The 13599-nt window shown below is 34.9% G+C and overlaps 1 pseudogene; it reads left to right on the forward strand.

The window, feature by feature from the left end:
• The first annotated feature begins 5946 nt into the window (after window positions 1-5946).
• Window positions 5947-7596, forward strand: LOC101973545 (sterol O-acyltransferase 1 pseudogene; annotated as a pseudogene).
• Window positions 7597-13599: the final 6003 nt, after the last annotated feature.

Consider the following 13599-nt stretch of genomic DNA (forward strand, 5'->3'; position numbering starts at 1 on the left):
CTGTTTGGAAGTTTTAGGATTTGTTTTTAGTTCCTTTGTGTGCATGCATTTTATCTTTGAGTATTCATTGCAGTGCTGTTTTGTGCTCATGATTTTCTCTTTCTTTCTTTCTTTCTTTCTTTCTTTCTTTCTTTCTTTCTTTCTTTCTTTCTTTCTTTCTTTCCTTTTAGTTTATTCTTTTCAAGGTAAGCTTTAATTTCTTACCCCTTGAATATGAATCTGACCTTAGTAACCTTTGGCTGGCAGTTGTTTTCTTTTAGGACTTGAAATATCTCATTCCAGGCCCTCCTTGATTTTAGGGTGTGAACTGAGAAGTCAAAAGTGAGCCTTATTGGTTTGCCTCTTCTTGTGGCCTCCTGTTTTTCTCCTGAAACTTTTAATATTCTTTTTAAAAAATTTTCTATGTTAGACATAGAAAGTGGTCTTTCATCTCCTGTAATTTACCTCTTAATTTCTTCCTTAGATCTTCTTTTGGTTCATTGAACATTTTAATAATCAGATTTTGTAATTCTTCTCTGGGATTTTGTCTACCTCACTATCAGTGGAATCTTTTGTTGGGGGATTGTAGATTTAGGAAGGAGATTTGTTTGTCTGTTCCTTGTGTTTTCAGAGGACTTGAACTTGTGCATCAGTTGAGATGGATTCCCCTACTTCTTTTTTACACATGTCCTTTTGTGTGTAACTATCTTATTTTTTCTGGGACTTCTCTCTGTTTTTGATATGTGAATAGATGCCATGAGTTGGGACATGAGATCCTCTCTGACTCTTCCTCATTGGGTCTTTGGTTTTGGGTTGGGGCTTTTGTTTCCTCACTTCTTTGAGTTGGAATAATGTCAGGACTCAAATGGAATAGATTGTGTATGGAGTGACATTTACTGTTGCTTGGTTGATACATATTTCTTGGCAGCAAGATCTCTACTCTTGATATTGAAGTGTTCCAATTTCTTAAATGTCATTGTCTACTTTGACATTTATAATACTATTTGGCACCTATTTATAAATGGTGGGGTCTGCATTTAACAGCAGTACCTGTGAACTAGATCAGGAGTTTGATAACAGGTGTTTATATATTGTCTAGTATATTAATCATTACCCAAAATTGAATGGGCTGGGAATTACATGGCCTGATAGTTTTGTTTTTGTCTCTTCTATTCTTTGTATTAATGTGTAACTGAAGATGAAGTGTCATTAATTTGTATGAGGGGCAAGACATGCTGCCTGTTGTTAGGGTTTAGTTCAGCAGCAGTCTCTAACCTATAAACTTAGTGTCCCCAGAGTTTCCCATCACTTCTTAGAATAGGGTGAAATAAATAATAGTAAAAACCATTGCAAACAACACACAGTATTAAAGTAAATACTCAGTTTTTTTTTCCAAAATTAATTACCACTAAAAATCAGGAATGGGTTTACTGATTATCAAAGGTGAAAACAATAACCATGAACTACATCTAGCTTTGAAGTGAACAGCAGGTGTCAACTATTTCATCCACAACATTAATGACTGCATCAGCATTAATGGTGAGAGCAGGAGTAATATAAGTCAATTAGTTCTGAAAAATAGTAAAAATATATTTAGTTAAGGAAAAAAAATAGAATTCCTTATGAAAAGTAAAGGAACTGTATTCAATGATGTGGTCAAAATAGTTGACCAGACTGGGTGGTCACTTTCTTTTCTTTGCTTTTTTAAATTTATATATGACAGCAGAATGCATTACAATTCTTATTACACATATAGAGCACAATTTTTCATATCTCTGGCAGTATACAAAGTATGTTCACACCAATTTATGTCTTCATACCTGTATTTTGAATAATAATGATCATCATTTATAACCCCATACCCCTTCTTCTCCCTCCAACCCCTCTGCCCTATCTAGAGTTTGTCTATTCCTACCATGCTCCCTCTTCCTATCCCACTATGAATCAGCCTCCTTATATCAAAGAAAACAATCAGCATTTGGTTTCACTTAACATTATCTTCTCTAACTCCATCAATTTACCTGCAAATGCCATAATTTTATTCTTTTTATTGCTGAGTAATATTCCATTGTGTATATATGATATATATTTTTTAATCCATTCATCTATTGAAGTGCATTTAGGTTGGTTCCACTGTTTAGCTATTTTGAATTGTGTGGCTATAAAAATATTGATATGGCCCAATCAATAAATGGGCCAAAGGCCTGAACAGACACTTATCAGAAGATGATATACAATCAATCAAATAAATATATGAAAAATGTTAATAATCACTAAAAATTAGAGAAATGCAAATCAATACAACTTGCTAAGAGCCATAGCCCAGTAGGAATGATGCATGGCATTTTGGGTTGAAAGGTAAAGCCAACAAGCCATTGAGATGATAATGATTATGTTAAGATGTGCATTCAATTGGAGATTAGACCCCTGCTGTCCGCCTAGGCCTGCTACTTTGGAGGCGGGACTCCCAGAGAGTTCCCATTGGTTGGGGAAGTGCAGTAGGAGGGAATTCCGGAGGAGGGATTTCCTGTTGGTGTGTGTGTCCGGAGAGAACACCGCGTGCCTGGTTCGTGAGAGAATTCCTGGGGAGCGTGTGTGGAGTGTGCTGGTGGAGTTCAGAAATAAAGTTTGTTTCTGCTTCAGTGGCTTGTGATTTGTGCCCAGCCAGACTGCGGCAACCACTCTAAGATTTCATCTCACTCCAGTCAGAATGGCAGCTATTATGCAAACAACAATAAGTGTTGTAGAGGATGTGGGGAAAAAGGCATGCTCATACACTGCTGGTGGAACTGCAAATTGCTGCAGCCAATGTGGAAAGCAATATGGAGATTTCTTGGAAAATTAGGAACAGAACCACCATTTGACCCACCTATCCCTCTCCTTGGTCTACACCCAAAAGACTTAAAAACAGCATACTACTGGGTGGTCACCTTCTATGTGTGACTGTCCAACACATAGAAGAGTGTTAGAGCAAGAGTTGGGAGTTGTTAAACCCTTCCTGTTTTTGTGTTACTGAATGAACTTCCAGTTGGACTGGTTCAACACTGAAGCTATTTGACATAAAACTCAGCTTTTCTTCTTACTAGTATGAAGCAAAATGGATTATAAAGTATTGGAGTTGGAGTTTTGTCCTCTTAGACCAGTTCAATGTACTCCCAGGGTAAAGCTTCTGCAGAGTTCTGTGAAGCGAAGCTAGTTCCAGCAGGTTGGATTTAGGTCTAACAAGGACTTGGAACTTTTTTGAGTGGTGTCTACTTGGGAGAGATTAGATGGTTCTAAGGTTTTACACTAACTGATCTCTGATGCCAGTCTCATTTTCATAAGCCTCCCAAGAATTCCAGTCATGGAGCAGGGGGGGTCAGTTGTCCACTAACTGCTTTCCATTAGCAAAAATTTCCTGGGCTTCTTCCCCAAGTATATTCTCCATCTGGGCAGACTACTGACCCACTTTGGCTGGTCACATGAGCTGCCAGTCTCAAAGGACAAAGGAGTCAGACTCCCCTTGGTCCCTTGACTTGAATATCCCTCAGTGAAGTCTACTCTGCACCTGTTTCACTCATATTCCAGGCACTCTCTAAGTCACCCAGGAGGCACCTGCCAGGATATTGTGTTTGCTCTAATCTTCTGGCTTTCATAGCTGCAGCACCTTCACCCAATGATGGCTATGCTTCAGCTCTCTGTTTACAGTGAGATATAGAGTAGATTTTGAAGTACCAGTGCCCAGTGCAGCCTTGGATCAGCTAAGTTCAGGCAGCTTACTTGCTCTAAGATATTTCCATACCAAATGTGTTCTCCCTCCATTTGTGGTGAATCAGTGCCAGAAAGACAGCTGGATAGGCTCCAATATATTATTTCTACTTCTTTTACTGTACCAAAATTTCTGAGTTCTTAAGCCACTTTGAATGTCCAGTATTAAACTTTAGTGAATTCCCTCTTTCACTCATCTTACTGAAAAGCAGTACACCCACTGCTTTGGTCCTGAGCTACAGTGTGAATTGGAATGCAGCTTTCCTATACTTCACCTTCTTCCCATCTAGAAATTTGGTTTTATGACTTCAAGTCTTACTGAAGCCAGAAAGAAATATATATTTGCTATTTTCAGATAAAGCTGTTTTGTTTAAAGAATAATTCATAAAGCTGCATACCTAAGCCATCATTGGAAAACTTGAAATAATGCCTATCAACCTCAAATCTCAGTGGAGGATCATTAGCAATGAATATCATGGTGAGATCTAATTACCTCCTACTGCACTTGCACTTTAGGGGAGATGTTCCACTCATTTAGCTCATGCTACATAACATATTAATTAAATATTTTCAGTGCTAATTAGAATGTGTATAGAAAAAGAAAAGCACTACTCTATTTAAAAAAGGCAGAATAAATTTTTCTATTTTGAAAATAAAAATCTCTAATTTATAATAGTCACAACACTAATATTGTATCTTCTTTACTCTTCTCTTTAGAAACAAATAAAAGGCATTTATACAACACTAAAGCCATTTAATTTGTTCCCTTTCTTCTTAGGATATGATATTACATTTTTGCAATTTCAAAAAAAATTACTTCAACTAAATGAAATGAATTTTTAGTGCTATATTTTCTTTTCCATTGTCATCACAAAGTTTCATAAGTATTTAGATATGCAGAATATAAGTTATTCATGGTGTCATTTTCACTTTCCTGAATTGAAAAATTCAAATATGCCAATTCATCTAAATGTAAGAATCTTACTTATTTCCCTTAAAAGTAACTTGCTAAGAAATTAAAATACTTAGATTTGGTAACTTCAAAATAGCTTTAAAATTATAAAATTTCATCAGTTGATTTTAATATTATTTACATATTAACAAAAGAGAGGAAAGGTACAGCAACCAAAAGTCACATAAAATTCTTCACATTATCTATTTGTTGAGAATATAATGTGTGTGTACATGTGTGTACGTATGTGTATACATAGGTGTGTGTTATATATATGTGTATGTGTGTGTATGTATATACTTACACACACATAGCCAGAAAATAAAATTATCCAGTAAATTATAGAGTCACCTAATGTTTCAAAACTAAGCAATAATAACTATCTATATGATAGAGTATTTAAGCTAATGATTATTCAACCAGTTGAACTTTAGTTAGTTATTGTCTCATTGTTTCTAGGTATGTTCTTTCCTCTCACACTAGTTTCTTTGAAAAATTATGATGTTGTCTTCATGATATGCAGAACCCTACTGTTTGATCCACAATCTCTTCATATTAATAAACTTTGAAAATATGTGATTTCAACCATTATAATTATCTTGATCACCCATTTTTTTCCAATTAGACTTCTTGATCTACTTCACAATTGTTCACTGTCTACAAATAAAGTACTTTAAAAGGCTCTGTCCCCTGCTAAATTAAACATAAAATAAGGGCAGGGTCTGTCTAGGACACAATAAGCGAGATAGAAGGCTGCGTCCCTTTTAGCCATTTCAGCTTCATATTATGCTCTTTGACACCATCATCAAACTCTAGGTCAACTTGAATCTCTGGATATATATATACACACACAGAATAATACTAAACTAATTTCTTAATTCTCTCTTTAAAATATTTATATTTATCTCTATTTTTATCCATCCCACCATTCCACCATTTAAGATATTTTATTTTATTTTTCTAAAATATATATTTATTTTAGTTTTAAATGGACCTTTATTTTATTTATATGTGGTACTGAGACTCAAACCCAGGGCCTCACACATGCTAGGCAAGTGCTTTACCACTGAGCCACAACCCCAGTCCCAAGATATTTTAAAATACTAACTTATAAGCTAATTTTAGGCTATAGGGGAGTATAATAAACATTTTCTATATAAAATAGATTATCCAGTACTAACTAACCCTAGCCTTAACCCTCCCTCAGAAGCATCTATCACAGGAGAGTTCAAGACTCATAATTCAATCACCACTCCCAAAACAAATCAATGGTGAATAAAGAGAAGGTGTTTTCTAGAAACTGGCTGTTCAAGTCCAGTGAAAACTCTGAGAAAGATGAATACCGGAGAAACTCTACAAAGTATTCCCTAGAGATACATAGAAATGATTGAAATGAATAAAACAGTTGATAGCTAAAAAGAGGCAGTTGGCAGCAGAAGCAGAGAAATAATAGCCACTTTTTATGAAGGATGTTGAGAGTCACTTTGATGATTTTGTGAACAATCTCATTGAAAATTCTGCATCATTAGACAATGGTGGATGTGTCCTCACAACTCTTTCAATTCTTGAAGAAATAAAAAACAATCACAGAGCTAAAAATCTCAGAGCATCTCCAGAACAAGTAAAGATTTTCATTAAAAGGAGATTTCTTTTAAAATGAGCTCTTTGAAATTGACCACATCAGAGCAATATACCACATGTTTATTTCCCTCCTCTTTCTCTATCCTCAGCACACTCATGGTAGATTAAATCGATGAAGGAAGGCTGAAACTTAAGTTTAATCTCCTGTCTTATGCTTTTGGTAAATTTCCTACTGTTGTTTGGACATAGTGTATCATATTCCTGCATATAATTTCAGTTCACTATTTTCTGTTTCAATGTTGGGTCAATGGTTACAGCAAGAGTACTCATCCAGTGAGTGATCTATTGTCTTGTCCATGGCTTGCTTTTTATGGTCTTCCAGCTTGGAATTATAGGTTTTGGACCAGCATATGTTGTATTAGCATATACACTACTACCAGCTTCTCAGTTCTTTGTTATACTTGAACAGATTCATTTGATAATGAAGACTCACTCATTTGTCAGAGAGAATGTTCCTTGGGTACTGCTTTCATCTAAGAAGTAGAGCATGGTCCAATATCCACAGTCAACCAATACTTGTACTTCTTGTACAAGAAGTAAGATAGTACTTCTTGTACTATCCTTATCTACCATAACAGCAATCCCAGAACTTCCATTGTATTTGCCCAGGTTTTGTGTTGTTTTATGTATACTACATCTTTGAAAGACTCTGTACCACCTTGTTTCAGAAAATCAAACAGGAGCCTTCAGTGCCCATGTTCTGGTGCTGTGTGTATTTAACTCCATTTTAACAGATGTGCTGATAACTGTTCCTTGCTCTTTTGTCTTTCTGCCCTGCTGGATCAATGCCTTTGCTGCGATTTTCTGCTGTTGGTGACAGGATGTTTTATAAGGATTGTTGAAACTTTATATCATACACTATTATGGACCTGGAATATGATGGTCCATGACTGACTATACTACTATGCCTACAAGAACTTTTTTCTTGAAGAGGTTCAAGTCTGCTGCCATGTTGGCTGTCTTTGCCATATCTGCTATACTGCATGAAGGCACACTCACTGTTTGCTTGAGCTATTTCTATGAAGTCTTCCTCATGTTCTTCCAGTTCTTTGGAATCAACTTCATTGCTATTGGTAGTTGGAAAAGGCACTTTGGAACATTATGGTGTAGACTTCCCTTTTTTTGCGGCATGGAGTCATTTTTTATTTTTTATTTTTTTTATTTTTAAGAATGTTCCTCTGAAATAACTAACATTTCTGGATTATATACAGGCATGCTCCTGGACTTGCCATTACATGTTTAAGAAGCCTGTACTCTGTTTCCATCCTTTTCACTGAAGATAGGATATTTCTCCTGATTTTTGGACAGCTGTTATTATTTGGACCACTCCAGCCTTTTCAGATGGCTCACTTCATCTGTATGTGCCTTGGAGCTGAATATTGGAAGTTCTCTGGAATCTTGCATGCTTAAGAGGACTTTCTTCTTTCTTTTCTTTTGTTTTATTTTTTTCCTTTTTGGAAGAAGGGAGACTTATAGCTTAGTTAATGACAGATTTTTGCTGGGTCATCTTGGCTTAAGCCTTGTTAATTATATCTGTTTTATTCATTGACTTCACCCTATCAGAGTCCAAACATCATACTTGTCTGGTCACTAAACATCAAACTTAGGAAGAGATCATTTATGTACCTATGTCTTAGAGTTTTTCCTATACATATTGTTGGAAGGCATTTTAATTAAACATGCAATTGGAGAAGAAAGGAAAATAATGTGGAAAAACTTTTTGCTATTTCTAGTAGAAAGAGAAAAATACCAATTTTCCAAAAATAATTTTGATATACATTCTATTTTATATTTTTGAAAGTTCAGATCTACTTGGTCTTTCTTTCTCTATACAATATTGTGAAGCAATTAGCTGCCTTTAATATTGAATTCTTGAGTTTATGTCAGTAATAGTATATATTGAGAGTATCAGAACTAGCAAAAGAAGTAGCACAATAAAAACATTTCCTTGTATTACTTCCAGGGTATTAAAAAATATATTTTCTGTGTTAATAATATGTTTCAATTATTTTGTCTACAATGGAACGTATGTGGAAGGTTTTTATAACTGTAAGGTAATAATTTATTTGAAGTTATTTAGAAATATCTTTTGGTATGGTTCTTTTATTTTCTAATAAATATTGACTTCCCTTATTTTTCAGACTAGTGAGTCTGTAACATAAGGATTATTCTCCTCCATTAATAATAAAGTGATCATTAAGGATCCAGAAGCTGACCTTTGAATCATTTGTTTGATTATAGCATATTTTTGGATACATATGTGACTGTTTCCAATTTTATGAAATATTTCCGGGTTATAAGATATTCGTTCTTAATACAATGTGGGTGTAGGAAGGGTTTTATTTGAATATATGAAATATGATCATGTTTGTAAAGATTGCAAATTAGAAGGTATATCAGAGACCATATATTTCAATTTTCTACCTAAAAAAGTGAGACTTATATATTGTTCAAATGATTATTGTTAACTGAAGCAACCACTTGAGAGACTTTATTGATAAAAGATAGTTCTAGGATGTCTTTTCCCCACTGTTCTATAGCCATTTGAATCTCACAAGAAGATAAGGTGGATTTGCTTAACCATCATACTTGGTTTAGACTAAAGGTCACCAACTTAAAAAAAAAAAAATGTTTACTATACTTTTGAACCAGATGAGTTGAGGCAGTTTTCAAATGTAAAACCCAGGTTAATAGACACAATTCACCTCAAAACAGGTTATTTAAAAAAATTATTCTGTACGTTTCTAAGAATTAATGTAATGGGAACATCAGCTCTAGCAAGAGTACCTTAATATAGCTCATAGTTTTTGAAATTTTTCTTGAACATAAAATGAGCCAGTTACTTGAACCTATAACTACAAGAAAAAATAACTCTATACACAGGAAGCCAGGATTTTATATTATAACTTATAAATTGTACAACATACTGTTTAAAAATACTAACTTTAGATTAAGACTCCTAAATCTTTTACTGTGTTTCCTTCATTTATTAACTGTAGTTTTGGCAAGCTGTATCATTCTATTATGAAATGAAAAATACAGTTCCACACATCAGAGTATGATTACAAGTATTCCCTGGGAAAATGTATAAATCAAAATCACTAAAATTCTTGAAGTTATGCACATTATAATTATCAGGGAAATAAAAATCAAAACTATACGGAGATTTTACCTCATACCTGGGAGGATGGCCATTATTAAACACAGAAAACAATGAGTCTTGACAAAGATGTGGAATGCTTGTGCACTGTTGGATAGAATGTAAATGGTGCAGCAGATGTAGAAAACAGCATAGAAATTATTCAGAAATTTAAACATGAAACTACCATATGATCCAGTAATTCCACTTCTACTTATACATCAAAATAACTGAGTCAGGATCTTGTAGAAATATTTGTATTCCCACGGTTATGCACCACTATACACAAGAGCCAAGAGATGAAATCCACCAAAGTGTCTGCAAGCAGATAAATAGAATAAGCAAAGCAAACATGTTATATACCAACAATGATGTATAAATCAACCTGGAAAAAGAAGAAGAAGAAGAAGAAGAAGGAGGAGGAGGAGGAGGAGGAGGAGGAGGAAGAGGAGGAGGAGGAGGAAGAGGAGGAGGAGGAGGAGGAGGAGGAGGAAATCCTTCTGAGAGCATTAGATATTTGAGAAAATAATTGTGTAATTAGGTATAATTATAGATTTACTATACTTGTCTAAAAATGTGAAAACCCATTTAAACATATTAAAATATCAAATATTAGAAAATAGAGTGTACAAAACTTCTGATTCTTTTCATATTTATGTAGGTGCCTTTATAGTTGTGAATGATGTGGGATTCATTGTTACATATTCTTACATGTACCCAATATAAAAATATAATTTGGTCAGCATCATTTCCCTTTTCCTCCTCTCTACTCTTTTCTGATTTTAAAGTACATTTGTTATTACTGAAAACATAAGTAAATATCAAAAATGTCAACCTAGTCAAACCAATAAACATGTCAAATCATCACATTAAAGTCAGTGCTGAAAAATCATGAGTTGCTAACATCTAACTAGGAAGTGTATTCTTTGTGTTTTCTCCCCCACTGAATAACAAAACAGAAGTAATCTATTTAATTATTTGTGATTGTAGTTCATCCTTCGTTATCCATCAGAAGACTATTGTTACCTCTATTTTTCCTACCTACTGTAGAATGTGCAAGTGAATTTCAGACTTGATTTTGTAATGTGAAATACTGAAGATTTAACTTGTCATAGATGACAGGCATTTAAAACTTTTGTTGCTACTTCTAACTCTATTCTAAATATATTCAGGAAAACTGACATTTCTGAACAGAGTATTTCCTGATTCTGACTGACAAGTATATTTACTGGAATAATTTATTCTTTTTTGAATGAAATATAGACTCACATTGAAATGGCTAGAAAAAGTAACTTCTGCAATTGATGTGTGGTATACTTTCATCTAAATAAGTAAAAAAGACAGAAAGAAAATTTTTATTGAACTTAATTTATCCAGACTTAATTTTAATGCTAATAATTTAAGACAAATCAGCCAGCCTGTCCTTCCATTCTAAAGAATTGATCTTTTGCCAATCTGACCTACTATTAATAGGTCATTTGACCTATTTTAGACTTAATATAATGCTGTTTTATGTAGAAAAAAACATAAATGTCTTCTATTTGTATATTGTATATATTGCAAGAAACGCTATCTATATTAACATTTGGCAAGAGGAGAAAAATGGCAGAATATTGCAAGACAGCATTTCTCTTAGCTAGGCTACTGGGAACACAAACAGAGGGAATATCAGATCTTCCTGAGGCTTAGAGTGAAAAATTGGAAAATGGGAGGGTCAGTCTGTCCTAGCCAAACCATAAACTGCTTGAATCATTAGTCATATATATATATATATATATATATATATATATATATATATATATGAAGAAGGAGCCTCTCTACCAGAGTTGATCTCTGTAGACATAAACTGTTCTCTCTTTGTCCACCATTTGAAATTATAAACCACTTTTTCAAACTTAATGTTTATATTGTAGATAATTATTAAATATATAATTTCTGTGTATTGTGACAAAACTGTTAGACATCTTGATAGTTGTATTTGCAATCCAAGAGCCAATTTGGGATTGCAGTTTATAAGAGCCCATTTGCATCTAAGTCTGCATGAGCCTATCTGAGCCTAGCAATCCAGTGGAAAGTCAGAATCTAGGAGCATTTTTACCTGGGGAAACACAGGTTGCAGAGGCTGGAGAAAGCTGGGCTTTCCCCAGCTCCCGGAGTCATGAGGCTTGAGGGGATAGATGGGGTCCCCAACCCCTTCCCCAGTTCCACATCCACTGATAAGGGTCTGGCCAGATGCAGTATTAGCCCAGCACCCAACAGGGACTTCTGGATCCCTAACACCCAGTCTTCTAACCCCTCTATAGCACCAAACCCTGCCCATCACTCATTCTGTCAGGCCAACCTGACCCATACAGAAAAGTTCTCCATGACAGACACACAGGTTCAGGTGCCCAGCCCTCAGGACCACTGGGGAGAGAGATGACTGGCCAGAAATTCAAAAGGGCAGGGGCAGGAGAGATCAAGTTTGAACACTAAATCAGAAACCAGGGATTGTGGGAATCACAGGCAGAGTAAGAAGCTAAGATCAGGCTCTTAAACCACAGGAGTGGAACACAAAAGAGATTCCTGGGGTGAAGTCTTCCAACATGGACCAGCAATTGCTCCACCACAACTCCAGGAGTTCTGCTTCAAAGTCTAACCCTCTCACTCTAGAAACCCTCACCATATTGAGAGCTACCATAAAACTCCAGACAATTCTACCTATCTGATGAGAAGGGAAGTTCCAACAGTTCAATTTTTCATGGAGATCTTTTTTTTATTTTTCCTTTTTCTCACATCTCTATCATTTTTGATACCAAGTAATTTACATGTCTCAGTTCATTGAGCAATGATATGTCTGAATAATATACTACAGTTCTGTTGTGGTTCTTTTATCTTTATTTTTTAAATATTTATTTATTTATCTTATAATTTTTTTCACTTATCTATTTCCTTAGATTCTTTTTTCTTCTGCTAACAGTCAATGTATTCCTCTTTCACTCCTCCTATAGTAATTTTTTATCCTCTCTTCTCCTTCCTCATAAACATCACATTCTACACCACTTCTGTTCTCTCCTTGTCAACCATTTGAAATTGGAAGCTACTTTTGCAAACTTACTGTTTATGTTATAGATAATTATTAAACACATCATTTCTGTGTTTTGTGATAAAACTGTTAGGCATCTTGATAGGAGCTATTTGTTTTAAAGTTGTATATTATTTGTATTAGATGCTGTTGATATTGATCTCCTACTTAAAGGCGAGTTACTGGAAACCTTCAGGGCTACTGTAAGTCTATAGGGAAGAAACTGTACTGTCTCAGATCCACATAGCTAAAAGGGAAGGTACACAAACAACATTAATAAAATAAGGAAATAAAGTGCTCCAAACAAACCAAGATGCTATAATAATAGAACAGTACAGTATAAGAAATGTCAGAGAAGGCATTCAGAACAAACTTGGTTAAACTGATCTACAACATAAAGAAGGATGTAAAAAATGAAATCAGAGATAAATTCTAGGAGGTGATGGTGTGGGGATATAATTCAGTTGGTAGAGTGCTTTCCTTGCATTCACAAGGCCCTGGGTTTGATTCCCAGCAACACACACACACACACACACACACACACACACACACACACACACAAAGATAAATTTTAGGAGGTGAAAGATCACTTTAATAAAGAAATAGTGATTATGGAAAGAAGTCAACCAGAAATCTACAAAATGAAGGAATCAATAAAACAAATGAAAAATCCAATGGAATATAGCACCAACAAGCTAGACCACTTGGAAGACAGAACCTCAAGCAATGAAAACAAAATAAAATATATAATCTTGAAAATAAAATTGACCATACAGAGAAAATGATAAGAAATCATGAACAGAACTTCCAAGAATGATGGAATAAGATGAAAAGAATAAATTGTATTTTTCTTGGGATATATAAAAGTGTGGAGATACGAATAAAATAAATGCACAATCTGTATAATGAAATATCAGACTATTTCTCAAACCTAAAGAATGAAATGGGTCCGACAGGCCGATAGTCCCTGGCGCTGCTCATGGGCTCATGGAGCATGAGCACTGTTGGTCACTGGGCTGAGCTGCACAGAGCAGCTGGGACTTGAATGAGGCCAAGATCTCCCGCCCCTGTCCTGCC

Source organism: Ictidomys tridecemlineatus, chromosome 9 (genome assembly GCF_052094955.1).
Source record: "Ictidomys tridecemlineatus isolate mIctTri1 chromosome 9, mIctTri1.hap1, whole genome shotgun sequence".
NCBI lineage: Eukaryota > Metazoa > Chordata > Mammalia > Rodentia > Sciuridae > Ictidomys > Ictidomys tridecemlineatus.